Source organism: Ambystoma mexicanum, chromosome 7p, assembly GCF_040938575.1.
Source record: "Ambystoma mexicanum isolate Mex_15411 chromosome 7p, UKY_AmexF1_1, whole genome shotgun sequence".
In the NCBI taxonomy this organism is placed as follows: Eukaryota; Metazoa; Chordata; class Amphibia; order Caudata; family Ambystomatidae; genus Ambystoma; species Ambystoma mexicanum.
In genome coordinates, this window is record NC_090939.1 from 168,711,869 (window position 1) to 168,726,523 (window position 14,655).

The window sequence follows — 14,655 nt, forward strand, 5'->3', positions numbered from 1 at the left end:
AACACACCATGGCATGTCATGCAATGTGAAAGCTACAAAATGAACGCACAACACATGACACTGTTCCAAATGTAAACAGGCCACAGACAATATGCTCCCAGTAATCAATAAGAAACAGCACACATGAACAAATACTTACCAGCAACACAGAACAGCAACACAGGATGAAGCAGTGTCAAAATACGACAGTACAAAATCAAAGTAGTGCAAGTCTCACAACCTGACTAAGCCAGCACATCGACCCGTTCCGACTGCAGAGTGTTGCTGCCCGGCACTGCATACAACATGAACTCCATCTGCAAAGGAGACAGCCTTGTAAAGACATGAAGAAGGTATATGTGAATAAGGAGAAATACATGGATGCACAAGCACATATCAATACACCATGCAGTGTCCAATCCAACAACAATCCCCACTAGGGATGTACACACAGTTTTGACTACAGACTGCCCACACAGCTCATGGGAGTCCAATGTCACTGTGTAAGTCACTGTCACTTGGTCACACCATTTGCAAGCCCATGGAGAGGGGAAGCAGGAGGGGTGTGTGTGTCAGGAACCCAGGCATCTAACCCAAAGACAGGACAAGCCTCCATGTGCCCAGGTGGAATACACAGTGGATGCCCACGGAAGCCACACAAGGTAACACACTGTACAAAAGAAAACAAAAAAATAAAATAAAATGGCCATGTGTGGACCAAGGGGGGGGGGGCACCCAGGAGGTTCGAGGACATGGTGCACCCCAACACCCACGTGGATGTTGCGAAAAAAATACCTCCATGGGCTCATGGCCTGCACGGCTACGCTAATGTGGGAGAACTGCTGTCGCTCTCTTCACCCTCTGCTGCTACATCAGGAGGTGCCTGTGCGATGGGAGGCATCCCACGCAAAGCCCTGGTATGGTCCTCCATGGCAGCAAGCATGCAGGTGTGGAAGGTCTGGTTCTGGAGGATGATAGTACGGAGATCCCCATGCAGCACCTCACGGGTTGCCTGCATTTCTGCATGCATGGCCTCGCATGATGCCCGGATCTCCTCACCTGTTGCCTGGAGCTCAGCTGAGAGCGAACGTGTGAGCTGCTCCAGCTGCTGTTCTGCCCTAAAATTTAGGGAAGCCTCAAGTTCAACCAGATTCTCCCTGAGGAAATGGAGTTCTAACTTCAGGGCTTCCCTGTGGCCCTGGGACTCTACAGATATGGCTTCGCGCAGAGTCTCCAGTGCCGCCCTTCAGTCCCTGTTGGACGCCAACATGTCCTCCCTGTGTAATTGGCAAATGGACTCTGTTGCCTGCTGTTGGAGCTCCATCTGCCTTTCAGGGAGGAGAATGGAAGTGGCCACTCTAGCCATTGCCTGAGCCATCATTTCAACCGAAGCTCCCTGTTGTGCTGCTGTACTGTAAATGGAGTTTTCCCATACAGTATTGCCTGATGGCGCACGGCCACTGCGTCGGCGGGCACCACACCTGTTTGGGGCAAGGCGATCTGCACCTTGCTGTGCTGGCACTGCCTGAGGCTGCAGGACTGCATTCCCCCTCTGATCTGCTGGCCCAGGAACAGGATCAGATGTAGTGGAGTGTGACCCTGCATCCGTATCCTCCAAAGGCTGACATCCAAAACTGACATCCCCATAGAGGGGTCTATCCCCAGTGCAGGTGGGTTGGACAGAACAGCATCCCTGCCAGAAACACTCACCTGCAACAGCACATAAGTCTCATCATCCGATTCAGCACCTGAATCATAAAGGTCTGGGGAGGTGCACCCATATGTTACTGAATGAGTACTGTCACCCAGACATGTGAGATGGACATGATGAGATGAAAAAAGCAAAATTGTGTGACAAAATACGCATGTGCCACACACTGCAACTCATCCAGTGTACAATTATACAGTGATGGCAGGCAGATGGATACATCAATGGCTGGTCACTTCAACATGACAGGAAACGACAATCATGTTCCACATTCAAACAGGCCCCAAAAATCAGCCTGAATGGTCAAAACATTCCCATAACAAGGTAATAAATGTCGCCCATTGTGGGGTGTAATATATGACAGAAGCATGTCACATATGTGGCATTAGGGCTGAAAATCTCCCCACCCCCGCTGTTCTCCCCACAGATCACCTTTGATGTCCCCTCTTATAATCTCACTTGATGGTTTGAAAAGATGAGCTCTCCATCCTGCATTGAGCGCAGGGGTGCGTTGATAACCAGTTGCTTCACTGGCTCGAAGGAATTGGTGAGTTCCAGAACAATATTGACTCCAAGATTCCCGGCAAGACGCCATAAGTATAAGGTTCGTAAGAGTTCAAATGCCTGCCTTTCACTCTTGTCCGATTCCTTGGAGGTTGCAGCTTGACCCTAATGAAGAATTTCTCGTGGCAACCGGTAGTATTCTGGTAAGGATTTGTATTTTCCAACACAGTCTGATAAAATAATGTCAATATGTAACCTGTTGCTTTCTCCCTTATTCAGGCGCTGAGAGAAAGTATGAAGTCTCGGGGAATAATACCTCTGGCGGTAAAATCAGGTAAGTCTATTGTGGTGAATAGTGTTCCCCTTGTTAGTCCCTTTGTTTCACCTTGCTGTCCTTTTGTTTCCCCTAAGGGGCCGGGGTTCGGCGAAGATCTAGTGGAAGCTGCGCCGACCCGTGAAGAGGAATAGTACCCCCGGTGGTAAAATCAGGTAAGTCTATGGGGGGTAACTAATATTCCTCTGTGTATTCCCTTGGCTCACCTTGCTGTTCTTGTCTTCTCCTTAGGTGCCGGAGTGCGGCGGGAACATGCAGGAGGATGCGGTGGAATGTGAAGATGCTGCGAAGGCCAGTGAGATCAGTGCGGCGCTCCAGCAGGCGAGGCGACGCGCATAAATAGCTTTTTTCTTCCAGCTCGAAGGTGCGATGGATCGGGAATTCAGGTAAGGATCAAACGTATTGGTCTTGTTCTAACCTTTTCTCCTTCTTTCTCCCTTTTTCTAGGAGCTCCAAACTTGAGGCGGGCATGGCAGAAGGATGGATGCAGACTTGCAGGCACGGTGAGCGTTACGCTGCTGGATGCAGAATAACGCGAAGCGTGTGCTGCTCTTTGGGCGTGGTTTAAATAGCCACCAAAGTATTCCCAGGTAAGTATTCCTCCCCAGCCCCGCCCGAGTAAAAAAATAGTCCCTAAGTAAAGTAGTCCCTTCCAAGCCTCTTTTGGCTTGGAGCTCTTGCAGCATGGTCTGCATCAGGCAAGTTTGCAGCATGGTCTGCATCAGGTTAGTTTTAATCTATGAGCCTGGCGCCTGTGGCGCCAGGACTGACTCTCCATATGAGCCTGGCGCCATAGGCACCAGGACTGGACCCAAATAGCCCCTAGCAGGGGTTGTTGGGCTTGCTTGGGATAACTTGATGCCTGCTTCCGGGGTTGCTGGACTTGGTCTGGGTCCCCGGGGGTAGGCATCATGACAGGTGCTAATTGGCTACTGTGGTCAGAAGGGATTCTGTCATACCCAAATCCAAGGGCGGTGAATGGTTTGGAGGAAGCACGTGGGTGACCCATACCACTCAGGACTATACACCCTCACCTGGCACTCAATCAGAACACATCACCCAAGCAACATACACATGGAATACACACAATGCATGGGCACTCACCGGACAATGCTTCGTAATCTGGTAGGTCTCCCACGCCTTGGATCTGTTCCTCTTTGACGAAGGTTCCAGCAACAGACTCATGTTCAGTGAATTGGTCATCCTCTGGTGGAGACCCACCGCTAGTCACCCGAGTAGAGGCATGATTTGAAGCCAGCTTGTTCTTTGCTCTGCGTTTCAGGTCATTCCACCGCTTGTAGCAATCATCAGCTGTGCGCCTCACAAATCCAAGGGCACTAATGTGGTCAGCGATGGTCTTCGAGTGGGCCCTACGTTGACCAGGCATAGTCTTGCACCCTGAAGTCACCACCATTTCGCGACTATGTGCCGACACATAGGCCACAAGTGCATAAAGTTCGGCGTCATTAAAGCTAGGCTTCATTGACGTGCCGGAGTGTGTAGCCATGTCTGGGGTCTCAGCCTGTAGTGCTAGAGCACCCTTCTTCTTCCTCTTCTTGGAAGGTGGTGTGGATCCTGAGTGGCTTACGCCACTCTGGACAGTAGGGGCAGAAGCAGAGGTGGACTGGGTACTTGAAGCCTGTAAAGGCACAATGACCATAGGTCTTGGTGCAGGCATTGGCTGCAGGGTGATGTTGGCAGGGCCAATGTCGGTGTGATGGACCTGGACCGACACTGTCCCGGCTGGGAGACTCGGAGCTGGGGTGGATTGAGCTGCAGCTGCCCCTGCAGCCTCCCCACCCCAGCTACTTGGGGCAGCAGATGACATTGCTGCCCCAGATCCACGTGGCCTGGTGACAGCAACTTTCACCGCCACGTGTGGATTAGACTTGCTGACCTGGAAGTCAGCTTGGGAGTCATCCTGTGCCGGTTCAGGTGACAAAATGGGCCAGTCCAACAAGGGCTCAGCTGGGATGGTGTCAGCTACGTTTCCCACAACCATTGAGGGGGAGCATAGGTGGCCCCGATTGGTCCTCCACACACTGGGCTCTAGGGGCACCCTGCAAATCCTGGCCACGTCCCCTACCACGCCCACCACACCCACCTTTTGGAGGTCGGCCACCTTTGCCTCCCTTACTGCTTGGTCGCCTCCCAACCATGACACTGATGTTGTTGTGCGTATGGGAGTTGCGGTAAACAATTGTCCGGGGCAATTGGGGTGAAAAGGGTCGGGTACTAGATGGTATTCGTACCCTAGTGCTCTAGCAAGGCTGTATGTGACCCCTGGGGGAAGATTACGGGTCATGCAACGCACAGGCACCCCCAAAACAAAAGTACACGTGCATGCAACCCCTGGTAGACCATTTGCGTGGAAAAATGAACCCGCACTACGCTGTGGCACCCAGAAACACACAAATAAGCGTATGTGTGTTACACACAGCCTACAATGACCTCTGAAGGGGTACGCAACACACAGGGGCAACCACAGTTGGAAAATACGTGCGCGACTCACTGTCTGCCTTGAAAAAGAACGTGAAAAAGATGCGCGTGTGTGCGTTGGCAACATCCCCGCCAAAAGAAGAAAAGAATGCAGTCTGAGGAAACAGGGTGTACGAACTGGAAACTTTGTGAAGTAATCGCGTGTGAACCGACAAGAAGTACAAGAAACACCCGCTCGCTCTCCACAAAAAGCATGTATAAGAAAATAGCATGATACTCGTACCTTTTAAGCCAGCCCACACGTACAACGTCACTTACGCGCTTACGCGCTAAGGCCCTTTCCTCCAATAGCACGGTGACGTGCAGTTTTCTCACGTGCTGATTCACAATGCACCCGTGTTGTGGGGAACACCCGCGCGTAACGTCACTTACGCGCTTATGCGCTAAGGTCCATTCCTCGGATTTCACGCTGACGTGCACTTTTTTTCATGTGCCAAATCACTCTGTATCAATCTGGCCACGCGAAAACACACAGAAGACCACGCTCCTGCCCAAAAGGCCATTTTCCTGCCCCCAAGAACCCCGAGCACGCTCCCACCAGCCATCTGCTGCTGCCTGCCGCCCACGTGCCCTGCTATTTGGTGCCTGCACGTCAGCCATCTGCAGGGGTCCAGTTGCTGTGTCCACCCCTGCTGGAACAGAAGACTCCCGACTGGGATACCATCGCACCACAGCCCAGCCCCAGGACCCATTTGCCCACCCACACCTGCCTCGGGGGTCGCCATGTCGGGTCAAACACCATCTGAGACCACTGGCAACCCCCAGCCAGAGAGGCAGAGGGCCACCATCTTCAGTGAGAAGGAAGTTGGTGTCCTGGTGGAGCATGTCCTGGGGCATTATGATGCCCTCTTCGGAACATCACGCGCCAACAAGGAAGGACGGGAGAGGATCGGGGAGGACGCAGTGGTTGCCATCAACGTGGAGGGGGTGGCAACCTGTGACATCAAGCATGTCCGGAAGCGCTGGGAGGACTTCAGGTCCAGGACCCTCTACAAGGCCCGGTGCCTCGCGAAGGCAGAGGATGCAGAGGGGTGCCGGGTCAGCATGAGCAACATCCAGATGAGGGTCCTGGAACACGTAGGCCCGGCGCTCCACGCCCACATCCTTCGGAAGCAGACCCGTCTGGAGTTGAGCGGTAAGTAGCCAAGCATTGCTGTGTGAGACAGGGCATGTTGCAGTGTGCTGGTAGTCTAATACTTGCCTGTATGTTTGACATAGGCCATGTATGGATGTGTGTGTGCAGGGACATCATGGTCATGCATGTGAGACCAGTAATGGGAGAACCACATGGATGGTGCATGTGTTCCAATGCAACATGGGGAGCTGTATGCGAAATGCACAGATGAATGCATGCCAGTCTCTGTTCTTGGACATGGAGGGGGGGTGAGGGATGGGTGCTGCTCTCATGAACATGTATGGTGCACATGTGTGTGTGTCTGAGAAGTGTGTGAGTGACTTTGAAACGCCATGGATGCATGCCACATGTCCGTGATGATGTGTAGATTCACTCATGCAGTGCGGTCACCGTTGTATCCACTGTGTCTATCCGCTGTGTCTGTGGTGATGCATGACCCTCCGGTGATGTGTGTGCATGGGATCAGTGTGAGCCATGATGCATGTGAGTTTGAAGGCAACATTTTGATTAAAAGAGGCCCTTTTACATGGATGCTGATGTTGATTGCAGGCGCCATGCCTGTTTCTGCATGTGTGTTGCGTGCATTCACCCATGTATTGTGGAGGGACAGGATGGAAGTGACATTTGACAGTGCCACTCATGTGTTATTGCTTCCTGTCTAAGGGAATATTGTACTGTACCCTGATGCTTGTGTTCTGTGTCTCCCTCTACATAGCGTCAAGTGAAGACGAGGGCTGCCTCCACCGGGCGGCGACGCAAGGCCCAGCCACCCTCCCAGGAATTGCCATCATCCGGGAGCGAGGGGACTAGTGCCACGTCTGCCACTACGGCTGTAGCGGAAGGGCCGGGTGAGCCCTCACAGGTGCTTGCAATGGCATAAAACGGTGTGGAGACATCCAGGTTGGTGGTCTCCACAGAGGAGGAGGAGCCCGCTACTGAGCCGCACATGGGGCCTGGCGGGGGTAGTACCACTGGTGCAATTGGTGCAGTCCAGGACCAGGGTCAGGAGGCAGCACAGGTCACCGCAGGTAGGGGGGAGTGCCACGTCATCTGCCTCTCCACTACCTGGAGACGATGGGTCCCATGAACGTATGGGCTCCGTCCTGATTGGTGTTGCGTTGCGCACGCGTGACATTCGTGGTGACGTGCGTGCTTCCTGGGTGGAGCAAACACGCCATCACGAACAGCAGCGTCGCGACGTGGCACTGTTGGGAGGGGTCCTGGTCGGTGGGTTCCTACATGTGTCGCGCACTCTGGCGGACCTCTCCTCCTCTGTCGAGACTATGCACCAGTCATTCTCCCTGCCGTCTTCCAGCCCAGATTCCACCAGGGCCCCCTGTGGACCTGGCCTGACCAACACAGCCAGCTTGGTGTAGATCCCATCCCTGCCACAGTCGGGAGTCGGCGGTCCAGCAGAGGTGGACACCACAACAACTGGAGACCAGCTGATGGAGGATGTGCAGGCATCATAGGACAGGGCACATGGACAGCAGCAGCAGCAGGCTCTAGGTGGGAGCAATGATGGCTCGGGCCATCGACATCAGAGGGGCAGGCATCGGCCAGAGGGCAGGAGGACCCTGGAATGGGTGTGTCTTCCGTGTGGCTGCGGTTGGGCCGGCGTATAGATGCGGAGCGGCGGCAGGCAGAAGAGGCACGGCTCACAATGGTCAGGGCAGAGAACTCCATGTGGAGGGCACTGAGGCGGCCCCAGTGCCTCGAGGCTATTCGCAGGGAGTTGGAGTCCAACATGGCATTGTCGCTGTGAACCCTCGGGGCCATGGAAGAGGACCGCCTCCAGGACATTGAGCAGGAGTTCGATGATGCCCTGGCCCGGGAAATCGGAAAGTGAGTCGTCGGACTAGCCCGCCGCCATTGTATATAGTTTTTAGTGTTAGGTTTCATTTTTGTTTTCGTTTATTTTGGGGTGTTTGGACTTTGCCCCACACATTTGTATATAGTTTTTTTATTAGGTAGTTTTTTTCATAGGTTTCTGTTCTTTTGTTGGGCTCATGGACCCTTGACAATTGATTGTACATAGTTGAACAATGGATTTATTGGAACTTTTTCTTTGGATTTCACCATGGATTAATGGATTTTACTTTTTACGTTTCCTTTGGATTTGCTTTGGTGGAGGGAGAGTTTGGACTATTTTTCTTTTGGATTTCTTTGGATTGGTACTTTTCATGTACTCATCTTTTGGACATGCTTTTCATTTCATGTTTACAATTTTTTATGCTTTCATTTCATTGCTTTATTTTTGTCCATAATACATTTTGATATTTTACTTCCATGTGTGTAATTCGCTCTTTGAGTTCATGCATGTGAAAATGTGGGTTTACACAATCAATGCCAACCAATGTGTGTGTGTGACGGACATGTGTTGATGTACATAGTTGAATTTTGGTTTGTGTCTTGAGATAGGCATGTCAGTGTGGGGTGGATTGGGAAATCATTGCGTCTCAAGACTGGCGTGGTGTGCTGTGATATTTTGGTGGAGATGTGGGCCATGATTGTGCATCTTTATGTCATGTAGGGGGGGACATGATTCGGGGCCTGCTGGCAGGTGCCTGTCAATGCTGGGTGGGTGGGGGTGCTGGGGGACATGAGTCGGGGCCTGCTGGCAGGTGCCCATCAATGCTGGGTGGGTGGAGGTGCTGGGGGCCATGAGTCGGGGCCTGAGGCGCACTGCCGGGTGGGTGGGGGTGCTGGGGGGCATGAGTCAGGGCCTGCTGGCAGGTGCCCGTCAATGCTGGGTGGGTGGGGGTGCTGGGGGACATGAGTCGGGGCCTGCTGGCAGGTGCCCGTCAATGCTGGGTGGGTGGGGCTGCTGGGGGACATGAGTCAGGGCCTGCTGGCAGGTGCCCGTCAATGCTGGGTGGGTGAGGGTGCTGGGGGACATGAGTCGGGGGCCTGCTGGCAGGTGCCCCTCACTGCTGGGGAGTGGGGGTGCTGGGGGACACGAGTCAGGCCTGAGGCTCACTGCTGGGTGGGTGGGGGTGCTGGAGGACACGAGTCAGGGCCTGCTGGCAGGTGCCCCTCACTGCTGGGTGGGTGGGGGTGCTGGGGGACATGAGCTAGTTATCACTGGTGCAAGGTGACATGTGGGCTGGCTGGGGGGCATGCCCATGGTGGATGGGCTGCCTGCGGGACATGGCCAGGGGTGCTGGGTAGTCCCCTGTGGTGTGGGCTGCCTGCAGGGGCCGTGGAGGGGGTAGAGGGCACACCTGGGAGGACCCACACTGCCAATTCACGTGTGGGACTCCCTGTGCACCCACTGGATACACGTACCCTGCTCTGACAGTGAAATTGCGTGTGAAACTTCCCGCGAACCCCAGTAATACACGTACCCCGCTCGCACAGGGCCAATCGTGTGTGAAACTTCCCGCGCACCCCCAAAATACACGTACCCCGCTCGCACAGGGCCAATCGCGCGTGAAACTTCCCGAGCACCCCAGTAATACACGTACCCCGCTCGCACAGTGCCAATCACGTGTGAAACTTCCTTTAAACCCCGAAATACACATACCCCGCTCGCACAGGGCCAATCGCGTGTGAAACTTCCAGCGCACCCCAAAATACACTTACCCTGCTCGCACAGGGCGAATCGCGTGTGAAACGTCCCGCGCACCCCCGAAATACACGTACCCCGCTCGCACAGGGCCAATCGCATGTGAAACTTCCCACGCACCCCCGAAATACACGTACCCCACTCACACAGGGCCAATCGCGTGTGAAACTTCCCGCGCACCCCCGAAATACACGTACCCCGCTCGCACAGGGCCAATCGCATGTGAAACTCCCCGCGAACCCCAGTAATACACCTACCCCGCTCGCACAGGGCCAATCGCGTGTGATTCTCCCCGCGCAGCGGGGTACGTGTATTCGGAGGGGTGCGTGGGGAGTTTTACAGGCATTTTCGTGGTTGGGGGCCTGTATGCTGGTCCACTGGCCTGTGCGCCATGTACGGGATTTGTGCGCTGTACATGGCGCAAGGGGAGGGGTTGGGGCCGTAACTGGCGCTGCTGCAGGGTCGCTGCACCACTCTGCGCCACGGCTGGTAATGGATGTTAAAATCCATGAATACGCTGTGCGCAGAAATGGATTTTGGCGCACGCGGCTGGCGCAGACTGTCGCACACGCACACTGTGCGCCAGCCGCGTGTGCCACTTGTGCACTGAATTCTATGAATTACCCCCAAAGTTTTTTCTCTGACATCTTTATTTTAGATGGGGAACATTTTTCTCATGTATTACTTTCAAACTGCAAACGCAAAACTAAAGCCATTTTCTTGTCAATGTTTGAAAATCGTGCTTTTTACAAGAAAGGGGCCTTTGAATTTCTTCATCCACTGTAAATTAAAACGTTGTTTTTCCTCTTGTAATGACAGGCCTTTTGAACATAGCACTTCCTTGTGTTTGTTTGTTGGGGCCTTGGATTAAACCCCACAAATCACACAGGTCAATCTATGCAAAAGCAAATAAATAAATAATTCCACAGCAAACTTTCAAAACATATCCTGTAGTACAACCCTCCACATCTGACAAAAGCCTAACCCATATCCCCCAAAGGCACTCCATTGGAAAACGGAGACTGAGGGTTTTCCAGCTCAGGGACTTGGGCTTTGCGAGGGGCTTTCACTGATCCTCGACCTCAAAGCAAACCATCTAATTTCACTGGTACTGCTCCATCAATCATGATCCGTAGGCCTACGAGAAAGTGCCCTGATGGTGATTCAGTATGTAAAGCAGCTCTGCACAGCCACATGTATTCATTCATACAAGTCTCATACGCTGGCCTGCTTTGCTTGGTTCTTGTCTACTGTCTACTGATCGTTTTTTCTGTTGCTCGAATCATTTTGGCTCAATTGTTTTTGCTCTAATTCTTTTTTTTAGAAAGCGATGGGTGACCCACACCCGACTGACCCACCATGCCCCCACCAATATTGTCCAACCCCAACGTACTCTCTACAGTTTTTCGGTAACAATTCTGTGAAAAGGCTGCTGCCGCGTTTTGGGCCTTAAAGCAGAAAGCTGCTTCTTAATCTCTCAATTTAAAAAGTCTATACTGCTGCAGTGACTCTCTGTACCTTAATTCACAGATCATATCGTTCAAATGAAGGCTTTGGCGTGTGAGGAGTCGGGGACGTGTACATTCTCAAGAATGCATATTTTACTGTACATTAAAGAATATTTTGTTTCCTCCATTTTCTTACTTCTACGTATGTGTTACAGAACCAAGATGCGATGAGGCAGGGAGTAGGGGACATGTAATTAGGACTATGCTAGAGGGGTGATGATACATATTTTCCCTTTGAAGCACAGAATCACACGATCTTTTAGTCAAGTTCAGGAACTGGGATAAGAACCTAGGTAACCAGGCAGTTTGTGGTGGGAGAGGCAATTCACCCAGCTGAGGAAGAGAAAAAAGTAAGGCAACCAAGCCCCAAAGTCAGCAATTTAGACATAGGACAACATCTTCACTGCAGTTGCCAAATTTGTGACGCATGTGAAAACAAAAGCCAGGTGTGTTCTCCAACACTATATTCCTTTTCTCACCTTATATCCTGCCTCAACCCCATCCTATCCTCTGTAAGTGGTCTCACATCCTTGATTCCTTCCCAGCGCCCTCCTCTGATGCAACAATCACCGAATTCACTGCAGGAAAGCAAGGGAAAACAAGACTGGAAGTGTGTGTTTGCAGCACAGCGGTCATCACATGACGTTTAGTCACAGCAGCCAAAGCTCGCAGAGCTGTCAGGATGGAAGGGAAGACGGGACTGAGATGATCAATGAGGCTCGTGACCAACATACATCAACTATTTTAGTCTTTCCTGCCGGACAAATTCTTCTGGGGAAAAGAAATCCATCAACAGCATTACAAACAACGTGACCGCACAGATTGTGCCAAGGGGAAGGCCTGGTTTTCTGTTCTGGTTTCTACAGATGTATTTAGCGCAAAACTTTGGCGCACGTCTTCTTGGCGCTGCGTAGAGAAGGCTGGCTGGCAGGGGGCAGCATCAAGAACAATAGACAAGAAGGCAAAAACAGGGCAGCTGCACAGGAAACAGCCAGGTGTTCACTATCTTCTGAAATCTAGCTGGTCCTGCAGTTGACTTCCTTTGAGGGACATGGAGAGAGAGCTCTTTGATTTAGCCAGATGTAAACAGAGGAAAGATTATAGAAGCTTCCACCATAAAGTATTAAAGATGACTTCACATCTGACCCACAAAGGCAGTATCCTATTTGCCAAGTAAAAACCTGGTCTTGAGATGATCACAGCCAGGCTAGGACTGGCCTATAGGGCAGGGCCCGAACCAAAAATGCAAAATGGTAGTGTGGACCAGTTTCTGGGTCAAAGTGGGACACTTTTTTGGGCCAATAGGGGCAGTTTATTGCGTTACTTTACCCGGCGTCTAGTAATTTTGACCAAATTTGCTGAATAAATATTCTTTAAAATGCACAATTTGCCTCACATTTGATCCCGAAAATACCCCTACCGTTCTATTCAAACAGCTTGTCCCAAAAGGAATGAACGGCCTTTTGAAACTGGGGGCCACTTTTTGATTGGTGCAATTTTATTCCCCAGCCCGCCACTCACAGCACACTGAGCTGAAGGCTACTTGAGCTGGAGACACACTGACTTAGAAGTATACTGGTTTATCATGAAACATAGCCATATCGGCATGCAATGTTCACTACTCAACAATGCAACAATGCATCCGCTCAAGGCCAACCAAAAAGGACAGGTAATATGTGAGGATTGTCCGCCTCCACTGGGTTTGGATTTACAGTTTAGTGTAGCTGGAAGGCAAAATAGGATGCCTGGGCACATCATGACAACTATCATTGACCGTCTGTTTAACCCCTTAACTGCCGGGCTATTATGCAAGTATCTGCAAAAAGGACGAGCATGCTCACTACATAGACATGACTGATATCTAGCTTGTTCATGAAACCGTCTTGGTCCTACTCATTAGCACCCTAATGGGATGCCAGCCAATCAGGGAGTTCGGAACACAGGCTGAATCCTCTGGTATAAGCCTGCCTCCTGAGTCCTCTGGCATAAGCCCGCCCACGGCTGTGTGCCACTCACCCTGTGCCTACTTTGCTCCCTCCCACTTACCCCATTCCACCTACAGCACCCGCGATTAACTACACGCGGGAGCTAAAGACTACGTTAACATTTGTTAAAATAGGAAACATATACCTTTATTCCGTCTACATAATAAAGGAACGTTTTTAATTTTTTTTAATTGTAACATTGCCTTCAGCACCCGCGCGTAGTTTCTTGCGGGTGCTAAAGGCGATATAACCCGCGGCAGCGGGGCGACCCTGTTGGTAACGGCAGGCCATTACCGACAGGGTCCGGCTACTGCCTTGGGTCATTTCACCTCAATATGAAGCTCATGATGAAGACCACATTTGTTTAGTTTCTCCCATAGGGGATTGACTATCGATTCTTTATCATCTTCCTCATCGTAATAATTACTATGTTGACATGATGTGAGCGCGGAGTTGACACCGCACTAGGACTTTGCTTATCTGCCCGTAACTTCTTATCTGATTTCTTGGACATAGTTTAGTGCTGGGATCGTGTTGCAAAAACAGTATCTCACAGTGCCTATATAGGCCCGGAATGGAAATGGAAGAAAGATTCTGACGAAATGTAAATGGGAAAAAAGACTCTGACCTTTGCCTTGGTCCCTTGGGTTTGGAAAGAGGTAAACAAAGTAACATTGAAAAAACATCTTTAGACGCTCATAGCAACTCTTTACCAAAGTATTAAGGCAGGCTAATCAATACAGTATCTCCTATTTCATGGAATCATACGGAATTGCAGGAGGCTTTGAGTAAGGGGGGCAAGACTCACTGTGGCTCCGAGTCGTTGAACCACAAGAAAACACTTTTATTAATATTTATACAAATGGATAAGATCCAAACCAACAACAGGAAGGAATATAATCCAATCAAATCGACTTCACATGCTGGAAATACACTAAAAAGGGAAAAAGGAAACAGGATCAGTAGAGCGGCCCCACTAGAGAAGCCAGTCAATGAACACAGATAGATCCAAAGAAACCTGCTCACAGTTTCAAGAAACAAGAAGCTGGTAAAGCCACACGTTGAAGCCTCATCAAGGGGAGGGTCCTCAAGAAAGACCAATGACATCAGCGAAGCACGTTTCCACAGCCAATAAAGATAACCAGTGATAAAGTCGCCTGGGAAAAGGTCACCAGGGGGCGAAATTTCCCCAAATTTGCACTCCAACCAAAATCAAACACATTCCCCAAATATTCTACGACTGGAGTAAAACTAGTGATTAATACCCATCATATAATATGTGGGGGAACACTTTTAGGGAAGAAAATCATCTACCTGGCGACATTTTCCCAGGGGACACTTTCACATAGAACCCTAATTAATACAATGTAGCATCTACCGCTACAAAATCATAATAAATTATGAGAAATTCAGGTCTGTCATCGCACAACCCAGT